Raw genomic sequence first — 12,893 nt, forward strand, 5'->3', positions numbered from 1 at the left:
AATGCCATGTCTTTTCTCCACCATTGTGGACACCAACCCTCTGGAACCATAAGCCCCAAAATAAATTTTTTCTTTTAATAAATTACCTTGGCCATGGTTTTTTATCACAGCAATAGAAATAAGATATCATGTTTGTAATCCCAAGTGCCCATTCTGCCAAAGACTGTGTCTCCTCACTTGCCTTGAGGCTGTGGGTACCCAAGGTTCCAGAGATGAGGTATGTACAGATACAATATGAGTAATTGTTCTTTCACTTGTTTACAAAGAAATTCATAATCCTGTTGATCCTGGCTTTGTGCATTCTTCCTCCTTCACCAACTAGATAACAATGATCAAACAGAAATCAGTCAAAGATGAGCCTAAGTGATGGAAAGATTGTTCAGTCGGTAAAGTTTTTGCCATGTAAGCATGAAGACCTGAGTTTGATCTCCAGAACCCACATAAGGTCAACACCTACTGGGGAAGAAGAGACAGGGGGCTTACTGGTCAACCTATTGGTAAGTTCAGGAAGAGACCATATCTCAAGTAAAATGGAGAGTAATGAGGAAGATACCCAAAGTCAACTTCTACACACACACACACACACACACACACACACACACACACACACACACGAACCTGAACTCTTGAAAATTCATATTTGACACAGCTACTTGCTAACCTAGAGCAATACCTTAGACAACGGTATGAGAGACAAAGAGCTTATTGGTTCTATAAGCCAAGTTGCATAGTTGTATTTTGTTACAGCAGCTACATCTTTTATTCTAACTGATAGAGATAACTAGGAAATATCAAATTGAAACCCTTAATTATACGGAGGCTCACTCCCTATAAGACTCTCTCTTGCTCATTCATACACTCCTTCTAGAATGGAAGTCATGATGGTGATCAGAAATCCCAATGTCTGTGTCCTCAAAACCAAAAGGAAAGGATAAGTAGGTTGCTAAGAGGACTCATGAGGGGTTGAAGCTGGTGCCCGGAGTCAAATGAAGGAGGCAACAGTTCACTCAGAGGTCAGAGCATGAAGCACACACACAAGTCTCCAAGGGAACCTTCCTACTTGACCTAGCAAGAACTTAATCTGAGAAACTCCAAAAGGTCAGTTAAATTAAATTGGGAGTGGCAGCTTACTCTCAAGAGGGGCTCAAATGATAGTGTCTGGCTGGCGAGACCATCTGCCTTTCTTGCCTCTTGTGCAATGGATTGATGAAGGAGATTCCCACATACCCAAGTGTGAAAGAGACACTCAACCTTAGCAGTTTATGACAGGGACGGTTTGTGTCAGGAAGACACAATACACCACACAGAGTTATACAGGCCTTGTACTTAGAAAGAGTGAACACATCTAAGGGCCTAAAGTGGGTCAGGTGTAATGGGCTTATTTGGGTGACTCTGTGAGCTGATAGAGAACTGAGCTGTTGGGGATAAACAAGAATTATACAGGGTCCCCTGGGTAAGGAAGGTTTGTTATTTGGGGAACCCTCTAAGCAGGAACAGAACAGAGAGGAGAATTTAGTAAGGATCTTTGAGGCTCTTGCTATTTCACAATGTTGGGCCATGATACAATATTGGGCTTTAACTTGGGGCCTTGCACCAGAGGATCTCAGAGCTGACATAATTACAGTATTCTTACCAGTGCTATTCTTTAGAACCAACAGCTGACACAGAGGGCTCAGGGGGATGGTTCAGCCGGAGACAGAAAAGCGATGGAACATGCCTGCACCTCACTCCCTTCTGTTAGTCACTCTGCCTCATGTAGATCAAGCCTTCACCCCCTGACTGTATGAACCTCTCACTTTCCTTCATATCCCCCAAACTTCACACTCGTGTGTTAATTCATCTGCCCTCTGCTCTTCTAAGAAAATGTGCCCTGTAGCTAAGACAACTGGTTTTTGACCTCTAGCATTGAGCCCAGAAGGAAGCCAGCTGTCAGTAATAAGGGTCCACCCTGGGACCCTTCCTTCTAGACACTTGCCATCCTCTCTTCTGTCTTCTTTGCTCCCAGTAACCTTGGCCAGCCAATCAGCGACCGTGTCAGCTTTCTACACTGGCCTTTCTCAACATGTATAATCAATTCCTGTCTTGAAGCACCATCTGGGCTGAACCCTCAGAAAGGGGTGAACTTTGTTCTTTGTTCTTCTACGATTGCTCAGGCATCCAGCTAACAGTAAGCTTCAGTCCCTGAATTTCACAGAAGTGGGCCCCAGAAAATCACATGAGACCCTAAGCCACACTTCAGGAGCAATAGACTTGAAGCCTCCAAAGCCCACCATGGCTATCCTTCCCAACTGTATTCTGGGGATCAGGCCCTACTCTGAGTCAGCCCCAACCAGGGATGGCTCAGAAACCATCACCTCCCACTGGATCCCAGCATCTAGATATACTTAAGAGCAAAGCCAGTTCTAAATTGTCTACATGTGTCTAGCAGCCCCACACACACAAGCACACATTCACACACATAGAAACACACTAAAACTAAAAGAAGGCAAAAGGGACAGAAACCTCCAGATGGTTGAGGGAAGCAGCCAAAGAGACATGAAAATCAGGGTCCATCTTTCCAGACAGATACTGTCAAACATCTGACATGAGCTGTCCCATGGGGCAGCCTGCTGGGAACTGGATTCTAGTTGTCTTTCTGCTTTGGAGGTACCTTCTGTGTCCTTAGCCACTGAGTGCAGTAGACACATAGAATAACTCCCTCCAGAAAGGAGGGACCACCACCTGGGACAGAACCAGTATTAGGTTACTAGGGCAACCAAAGACCCAGTGGCTTCATAAAAGTTTCATCTTCTTGTGATTCTAGGACTGGATGAACAAGGTCCGAGATCTAGCAGGTGGTTTTCTTATGAACACCATTTCCTGGGCTTGTGGATGGCCACCTTTCTACTGAACCCATTCATTGTCTTCCTCCATGTACATGCACACCTCTGTCTGATATCTACTTCATAAGGACACCAGTCACAATTCACTAGAACCACTCACTGAGCCTCATTTCACTTTAATAAGTTTGTTGTTGTTTTGTTTTGTTGGGGTTTTGTTGTTGTTTTAGGGGGTTGGTTTTTCGAGATATGGTTTCTCTGTATAACAGTCCTGGCTGTCCTGGAATTCACTTTGTAAACCAGGCTGGCCTCATCCTCAGAGATGCACCTGCCTCTATCCCCCAAGTGCTGGGATTAAAGGCATGCACCACCACTGCCTGGCCTTAAGCAACTTTTTTTTTTCTTTAGGTCGCATTTCCATAAGTAGAGCTCTCACCTCTCATCAGAGAAGCTTCCTTTTATAGAAAAAGGAGACTGTTACAGAAAACCACAAGTCATAATGCAATAGATAACAATGGATCGTGGGGAGCCCAGCTACAACAGATACATCCGTAACACAACCCTTGCACCTGTGGCTCAGGGAACATCTTGGAAGAGGGGCAGAAAGATTGCAAGAACAGGAGGACAAGGACGTCTGCGGTGATACTGTATTGTCCTAGGAATGATAGTGAAGCTACTCCCACAAATCTCATCAATGTGACTGCCTAAACAAGACCTGCACAGTCAATATCAATAGACATGCTAATATGGAAGGGGGAAATCTCATGGGGTCCCACTTTACACAAAGAATTATAGACATGTAGTAACTGCTGAGAGAGGGAGAATTAGCCACTTCAGGGATGAGCCTCCTAGTTGGTTATCCTATACAAAGTGTTCAGCCCTGAAACCATACACACACAAGCCGCAGTAAACACACTCAGCAGATTATATTTACATACTTATCCATATACATGTAGCAACAATAATAAAAAAGAAGATATCAATTTGAGAGGAGCTGGAGGGCATGGAAGGAGCTGGCGGGAAGGGACATGGGAGGAGATAAAGGGAGGGCAGGGAAGGGGGAAATGTAATTACATTTTACTTTTGCAAATTTAATTTTTTAAAAATCCCATCTCCAAACATATTCACATTTTGGGGTGGGACACATGAATGGGGAAGGACTTAGTTCAGTATGAGCAGGCCCCACTCCCTCTCAGAGAACATCAGTGTGCTCAAAGTGTCTGTAAGTCTGTGGTGACTGGCAGGCCTCACACTCAAGAGAAGAACAGATGAAAGACTTCTAGCTGGGTGTGGTGCCTCATAGCAACAGTCTGAGCACTCGGAAGCAAAGGCAGAAGTATGTGAAGTTGGAAGCCAGGCTGGGCTGCATAGTAAGTTCCAGGTCAGCTTGGGCTTTGTAGAGAGACCCTGTGTCAAAAACAAAAGGGAAAAAAAGGCCAGGAAAGGACTTCACATGAGATGCCTACAGAAGGAGGGAGGGGCTGTGAGAGGTGGCTCAGTGGGTAACGCGCTTGCCACACACGTGTGAGGACCTGAGTACAGCTCTGCAACAGGCAGACATAGTGGGCCACCTGTAATCCTAGCCCTACTGAAGCAGAGATGGGGAACCCTGGAGCAAGCAGGAGCAGCCATGTCCGCAAGTGTCCCAAGCACTGAAAATCCTTAATGTAAACAGCTGCAGTCAGAGACACACTCTGTCAAGCCAGGAGACCATCAGGATGAAACATCTGCATCTGCATCTGCGCCTCAAATTTTCTGATGGACTCATCAGAAGTTTGGACTGGATAATTTAGCTTCAAGCCTGCCCTACGGTCCTGCAATCCCATGTTAATGCCAGCTTTGCTACTAGAACTAGATGAAATGTAAGGATGGTGGTTAACGACATGTAAGTCTGGAATTTGTTGTGCTCATCCAAAATGTCTGAGTCACTAATGTGAACCAAGAGATCACACACACACACACACACACACACACACACACACACACACTCACTCACTCACACACACTCACACACATACATCTGAAAACACAGCTCATCTGAAACATACGAACTCTTCCAAACCGTGTCAGGACACAGGCTTTTAGAAGAAGCTGGCTCTTCGCCTCGTGCATTGGAGCTTCACCGCCCTTGAAGGGCATTATAATAGTCACTTTTCCCGTTTCTGTGACAACAGACTTGACTAAAGCAACCTAAGCAGAGGGCGGGGATTATTGGCTCACAGAGTGAGGGCACAGTCCATGATGGTGGGGAAGACACAGCAGGAGCCTGTGGGAGCCAGTCACATTACATCTGCAGTCAGAAGGCTAAGAGAGATGAACACTCAGCTCACTGTCCCCTTTGTATGCAGTCTGGAAGTCCAACAGATAGCATGGTGCCACGCACATTTAGGGTCAGTCTTTCTACCTCAGCGTAATCTAGAAAATCACTCACTGACATGCCCAGAGGTCTGTCTCATGAGTGTTTCTAGATTCCAGATGCTGTCAAGTTGATAATAGTAGCCATCACAAGTATGAAGAACACAGTGAGGATGAGGACACTTCTGAAGATGTGAGAGAGGGAGGGAGGGAGGGAGAGAGAGAGAGAGAGAGAGAGAGAGAGAGAGAGAGAGAGAGAGAGAGAGAGGGAAAGAGGGAAAGAGAGAGAGAGAGATTTGGGTCTGGCTTATGTACAGGCTATGTCGTGGCAGTGGGAGCAGCTGGAACAGCCTGGATAGGGTGACCCTTCTGATACATCTGGCAACAGACTGCATTCTGGAGGCTAAGCAGTCTCCTCCAGGCAAGCCCACATGGTATCACCATTAGCATTGCCTCAGGCTGGTGCAACTAGAAGATTGCTAGGTGGTCCCAGAGGGCAGAAGCCTTTTGCACTGACTCACACTTTAGTGACATCACACTCTCTTGTGGCGCTTTACAATTAGAGATGGCAAGACCTTCCCCCAACCTACATGCCTCTGCATTTGTGAACAGGTGTGGATAATTAGCACATATCCAAGCTGGGTGACTGTGATTCCATGAACCTGAACTGTTGCTGGAAAGGAGGCTGGTGGCATGTCGTGCAGAGAACCCTGCAAAGGCCCAGCTGCACAGGCAGAGGGGATGAGACACAGGGCGACAGGAAGGTGGCAGGACCTGAAAGAGGGTTGGAGAGGAGACACGAATGGGAATCCAGTGGGAATCCAGAGACTCAAGCTAAGAAGCTCGTGACCTTGGATAAGGCCCTCTCCATCTGGTAGCTGATGGGAAGAAGGGCCCTGTCTGGTTGGGATTGAAAGTCTCTGAGGCCTCATGAGTCCTGGGACTTCAGAAATCAGGGACCCACCCCTCAGCATGCACCAGGAAACACCGTCAACTTGCAGGGACCTCATCCCTCTACCTTTTCTGCACCAGCCTGAGTTTCTCAGAGTCATGATGGCTCTGGAACCAAGTTCCTGGTTAGTCGCTACTGTGCTCAGTATCCTCTCGTGCTACCGTTCTGAAATAATTAATGATATTAATATATTAAATATATTTTTGCTAAAAATTTACTAAATAAATCTGACCACTTAAATTATATATATATGATAAATTAAAAATAAAACAATACATGTAAGAGAAATCATGAATGTAGTCCCCCACTACCATAAATAATACATTCAAGTTTCCCAAATTTGGAGAAATGTCAGGGGTCAGCACACTTCGAGCACAACAGAAAGCAGGAAAACCACCTTCATTGTTGTGGTGTGTACCCCCCCCCCTTGCCGGGTAAGTCTGGCCATTTTTAAATGAACAGTTGAGTGGCATTTAGCAAATGTATCATCTAACTCCATTATCTAGCTCTTTCTGGTGTTTTGTTTTGTTAGCTTTTTAATTACAGCACTAGGTCATTGTGGCATTTTCAATCACAATTTGTTTTTGTTGGTCTCTTTTTCCATTTGCCTTAAAAGGTTTTTTATTTTAAATTACATCTATGTGTGTATGTGTCTGTGTTCGGGTCCCTGCACATGAATGCAGATGCTCATAGAGGTCAGAGGCATCAGATCTCCCTGGAACTGGAGTTACAGGTAGCTGTTAGCCACCCAACATTGGGTTCTGGGACCCAAACTCGCTCAAGTCTTCTATGAGAGTAATAAATGCTCTTAGCCACTGAACCATCTCTCTAGCCCTCATTTTTTGTTGATTTCCAAAACATTTTATTACCCTAAAAGAAAACCTCATGCTTTTAAATATCATAACCATCAAAAGACCATTCTCCCTTTCCCTACCCTGCACTCCCTGGCAATCACTCACCTGCCTTCTGTCTTTATGGATTTCTTTTCTCTTTTTTCTTTTTTTTTTTTTGTTTTTGGTTTTTGGTTTTTTGAGACAGGGTTTCTCTGTGGCTTTGGAGGCTGTCCTGAAACTAGCTCTTGTAGACCAGGCTGGTCTTGAACTCACAGCGATCCGCCAGCCTTTGCCTCCAGAGTGCTGGGATTAAAGGCGTGTGCCACCACCTCCCGGCACGTGTCTCTGTGGATTTCTATATTCTGGATATTTCTTATGAGTGAGTCATAGAATATGTAACCTTTTGTGATTGTCTTCCTTCACATAACATAATTAGGGGGTGATTTTTTTACATTTATTTATTTATATTTGTAGGGAAGGGGATGTTTATGCCACCATGATGCTCATGTAGAAGTTAAACGACTTCTTCAGGGGTCAGTTCTCTCCTTCAATCATGGGATTTAAGGTTTGAACTCAGGTTGCCAGGCTAGGATGTATGTGCCTTTACCTGCTGAGCCACAGCCCAAGAGAATGTTTCTAACATTTACCCACAATGTAGCATACATTAGTACTTTACAATTTTATACAGCCAAGTATCATTCCATTGTAGTTAATCTTCTAACTACATGCTCCAACTCTTTGCACTGGGCTCTGAAATGATGGCCCTGGTCAGAGCTGATTCCTAAATGAGGGTATGGATACTACTTACACTCAGACTGTTGCCTGCTTGCCTCTCCTCCTGCAACCAACCTCCAACGGTTGCCGTAATTATTTTTCTCAAGTGAGATACACTGCACAGTCTCCATATTTGGAAATCTTGGTCTGAAAGCCATCAGCCTCCAATCCCATGTTAGCTACAGAGCAGAGTTCCCCCACAGGGATCAGGACATGTTGAGCCCTCAGCTGGAAGGTCCTTCCTCACGACCTCATCTCCTCTCACAGAGCAATCCCAACACTCTAATTGTGGTCCTGATCCTCTAAAATCCAAATGATAAAAGAACCATGAGCTGGTGGGGAGGGGGTAACAGAGAGGCAACCTAGTTCGGGGACGACCTTCATGAAGACAGGCTGAGAAATAGATGGGTCAATTCAAGTTTCCACACTGATACTTTGGGGGACCATAGACCTTAGTTACAAGAGAATGTATGTGTCCAGTGAGATATAAATAAGCACGCTAACATATTCCTGCTGAGGTCTGGCTTAATGGCCAAAAACCTAATTATTAGAACTTGGAAAGGGTCTGAAATAAATACAGCCAGCATGGTGCTAGTTATCACATAAGGAACGGAGCCACAGAAGTTGAAAGTAATGCAGAACCACTGAGTGGATGCTTTCAGCATGCAGTGGGCAGTGGTCCATATTGCTCAGTAAGGTTCTTTACCTTGCCATGTCATCGAGCATTCAACAGTAAGCTTGCATCTTTGATGCTAGTTTCTTCTAAAAGTCATAAGATCATGGACAGCCTAGGGTCCCATGCCATTTGACTTCCCCGTTGGTTGCTGATGTCACAGAGGTTGAGGGTGGGGTGTGCTATGATACTAGAACCAAACTGTAATCAGAGCACCACAAGCCAAGTCTTTATGTTTGAACTCAAACATGCAGGCTGGTTCCCCTTACTGTCCAAGTCAAAGAATGCCTCAGCCCTCCCCTCCTTGCTCACCTGGTCCCAGTCCCCACATCTAAGATGCTGCTTCAGTAGGGTATCCTCCCCTAGCTTAATTTCCACACCTCCATCTTCCTTTGCAATGACCTGCAAGTGTACTCATCTCCTCAACTTGTCCTACCTCTCCCCTCAAGCCAGCAGCTCCTCTAGCCCCTCCCACCCACCACCAGATGCCCTTATCTCTTCACCCTTCCTTACTTCCTGACACCCTGGGATCCAACCTAGTCATAGCCCACAGCCCCTCATCCACAGAACCATCGTCTTTCCAACACTCCCTACCTAGAAATTCCAGCAGCCTTCACCACCTCCAAGAAGAGATCAAACTCCAAGCTGGGCATTCAAGCACCATCATGTTCTGCCCCCCACCCCACCCCACTTCGTGTCTCCCCATCCCACACTCTAATTAACTTCCTCCTTCATTTCTTGCCTTGATTGCCTTGCTAAAATTCCTTCCCTGCAGGAGAAGTGAACAATGTCTATTCCTCCTAACATTCCAAACACAAACTAAGGCAAGATCCCATCAAAGTTCACTCGGGAGAAACAATGAGTTTCCCAAGGTTACTTACAGAGCAATGAGGTGACCTTAAAGTAGCCATACTGGTTCTCCTCCAGCATGGATGATGACTCCCCATGACTACACAGACCGGACCCATGCCTAGTTCTTCCCACCCCATATACTTCTAACCCATCCCTGAGGCCATATGCAATCAGAGCAGAATTGATTACAACTAGTTGGGAGAACTAGCTGGCTATTTAGGTGACAATCCCATGATCCTCCCTACCCCTTTTTCTGTAAGGGACCATCAATAGTCAACAAGCTGTGATGATCTTTTTGCAAGCAGGCATGACTGAATTCATAAATATGGTGGCACTTCCATTTGCAGGATAGTCCTGTACAACATTCCCACATGAGCATCATTTTCTCCATCCATAAAGTGAGGTTTTGAAGCACCTCCCTTGTGGTGCTAAAGGGAGACTGCACCATGCACATGCGCATGCACACACACACACACACACACACACACACACACACACACACATCACACCTTAAAACCCTGTCCTGAGTGGCTAAGTACTTGGAAAAAGTGAGAACAGACCACTGGAGTCCCAGCAAAAGCAGGGAAGCATATTCACTCCCATGATATTTTCCTTCCCAATTCACTTTCTTGTGAACTAAATTAGACAGGTTTGATTCCTCAAGGGAAAAACAAAAAGGCAACTGAAACTCAAGTGAGAGTCCATTCTCAGAAAATCAAGAAGGAAACATCACAGATCACAGTCATCAGACTCACAGTTCAACAGGAAACTCAGATGCTGGCCCAGGGATCCAGGAGGGACCAGAGAGAGTAAGGAATTCAAGGCAATGAGAAAGCCCAACCCAAGGTCTGGCTCCTTTTATAGGGACAATGCTCCCAGATGTCATGAACCATGTAGGCATTGGGCAACACTGACATTGGGCAGCTCCAAGGGTGACAGAACCAAGAGCAGATACCTGGTCATTGAAATATAAAGCATAATTCTTTATGTTTGGGGTATGGTCACATTATCATTTTCTCTTCCTCGGTCTTCCTGTAAGTGCTGTTGTGTGCCTAGCCTTCTGGGGAGAAAGCAGAGAATGAAGAAGGTCTTGAGACCCCTGATGGACTGGGCCCTCTCATCACTTCTGGATGTTAGAGGAGAGGAGCACTGAGGAGGGACACCTGCTTATGACGCTAAGTCACATCTGAATGCTCTCTCTCTCGCACACACGTGCATGCATGCGCACATATGTGTTCTTGTGTCATGTTTATTTATTTATATCTATGTGCAAGTGTGTGGACAGCATGGGGAAGACAACTTGCAGGAGTTGGTTCCCTCCTTGATCTGCTAAGGTGTGAACAAGTGTTACCACAAGCTATTGCTTCAACCACCATGCTGTCCCCACCATGTGGATCTTCCCTGTACTCTCTCCCTGGCTCAATGAGAAGTTTGCTCCAGGCTGGTGGAAATATCATATCTGTGCCTCAGTCTCTTCTCCTGCAAAAGGGGCCCCCATAGTACCCTCCCAGAACTGTTGAGAGGATTTAATGAGTTAATGTGAATGCAGTATGTTAAACAGCATCAGAAACATAGGTCTCAATAAATACTGATAATTACTATGAGTTATTATCCCAAATGTACTGAGAAGGTTAAATAACCCAAAGAAACAGAACCAGCAGGGGGTGTCCTTTAGGCAGCTGTGATGGCACAAAACTGTGATCCCAGCCTTGAGTAATGAAGGTCCACATGCCGGGGACAGCTTGGTGGTAGAAGCTGGATCTTGCGCCACCAATTGTTTACATCTTAATAGAAGCAGAGAGAATGAGACCAGAAACAGGGCTGGACTGCACGCTTCAAAGGGCTAGTACAGTGCCTATGTCACAGGTCCCAAAGACTTCAGAACTTCCCAAAACAGTGCCACCAGCTGGAAACCAAATGTTCACATACATACACTTGGGAGACATTCAATAACTCAAACCATAACAACCACCAACAAAGCCCACAGGGATTACAATAAATTACCCCTCCACCATTCTGCTCTGCCACAGTGAGCATTTTGATAGAGTAAATCTTTCCATTTCCTCATTTACACTTTCCCTCCTGTTTTATCTTATTTGTGCTGTGGTTGACGAGTTAGCGATTTAAGCCCTGTGGCAGGGATATGAAGGGAGGATATGAATGCTGGAGACATCTAGGGAAGCAGACACATATTCCAGGATGCCAAAGCAGTCTGTGGGGCTTCCTCCACAGCATCAGTCAGCAGACTCATCTAGAGCATCAATCTGGAGATGGGGCTGTGCTTACGAACGTTTCCAAAAAGAAGGCTCTGAGGAAGGGGTGAGATGTGCACTCTCCATTCTCTTTTAAAGATACATTTTACAGCTTTGTAAAATAAGCCCTAACAGTCTAACAATGTGCCCACATGCCCTGCAATGCAAGCCAGGACAAGAGCAATGTGAGAGGGGGCTGTCCTTCAGCAGGCTGTGTTGGGCACTCTGAACTCTCTGGACAGAGGCTGTGCCTGCTAGAGAGCCTCAGGACAGTGCTCCAGGTCAACAGGAGGTAAGCCGATGCTTTGAGGAGGAAAGGATTTGTTTGCTGAAGAGGGTGCCTCACACAGGCATTTGGTATTTCAGCCTCAGTCTCTGGAAACCGTGAGAACAAAGCAGCATACAACTCCAATCATCAGTGCAAAAACCCAACAGGCAAAGTCTATACGGCTTGGGGAACTCACACGCTGTGTGAAAACTTTGGGTCAGACCCCTGAAGCCTCTCTATAGAGTCCTCATGCCACCCTCAAGCCAGAAGCACCTAGGAAAACGGGAGTCTCCCACTATCCATTTGCAGTGACCCCATCTTTTCCTTCCCACTTCTTTGACCTCTCCCCAGCAGCCTGGGTTTACCCTTAACATGAAGTAGCCACACCGTCCCATTGGTCTGTTAGCAGAAAGGTCTACATTGTGAGACCAAGATCTCTCCAGAGACAAGGAATGTGTCCAGGAAGCTTCTGCCCAATGAAATTCTGTCCTATCCACAGTGTCCCCTGTCCTTCCACACCCTCCCACAGCCCTCACAAAATGTCAGTCATGGACCAGGCCCTGCTCTTGGTGTCAGGGTGGCAGGCATGAATGGGCAGAACTAGACTGTGCCTTTCTGGAAATGTGCCTTGTTCACTTTTCATACAACAAATATTTACTGAACACCTACAATCTGCCAGCTCCTGTTTCGGGAATCAAGGGAAACGGAAGTGAAAAACCGTCATAGGGCTAGAGAGGGCAGCAGTTAAGAGGGCTTACTCTTCTATCATGAGGACTTGAGTTCAGATCCAAGTACCCATGCTGGGTAACTCACAAACACCTGTAACCCCTGTTAAAGGGATCTTATACCCTCTTCTAGCTTCTGTGAGTACTCATACCCATATGTAAACAAAGAATAAAAATATTTTAAAAGAAAAATTGGATTAAAATCTCTGACCTGGTGAAGTTTACATTCTAGGGAATGTAAAAGTATTACATTGCTATTAGGAAGAGTGGTCCCGGAGTTTGGAAACTACAATAGCAAAGACCCAGGCCAACAGCTCCTGGATTCATTATTTTTGCCTCAGAGTGACCAAAATGCATGACAGAAACAATGCAAGGGAGAAAAGTCTTGTT

The 12,893-nt window shown here is 45.7% G+C and overlaps 1 long non-coding RNA gene and 1 other non-coding gene across 3 annotated transcripts in view; both read right to left on the minus strand.

The window, feature by feature from the left end:
* The window catches only part of LOC110343257, a 113,366-nt gene that overhangs the window by 16,726 nt on the left and 83,747 nt on the right, over positions 1-12,893 (minus strand). The window lies entirely within an intron of this gene.
* On the minus strand, positions 6,406-6,568 carry LOC121134614. Its single transcript, XR_005871707.1, has one exon. It is a non-coding gene; the product is annotated as a U1 spliceosomal RNA (small nuclear RNA).

Source organism: Mesocricetus auratus, unplaced genomic scaffold (genome assembly GCF_017639785.1).
Source record: "Mesocricetus auratus isolate SY011 unplaced genomic scaffold, BCM_Maur_2.0 Super-Scaffold_100028, whole genome shotgun sequence".
In the NCBI taxonomy this organism is placed as follows: Eukaryota; Metazoa; Chordata; class Mammalia; order Rodentia; family Cricetidae; genus Mesocricetus; species Mesocricetus auratus.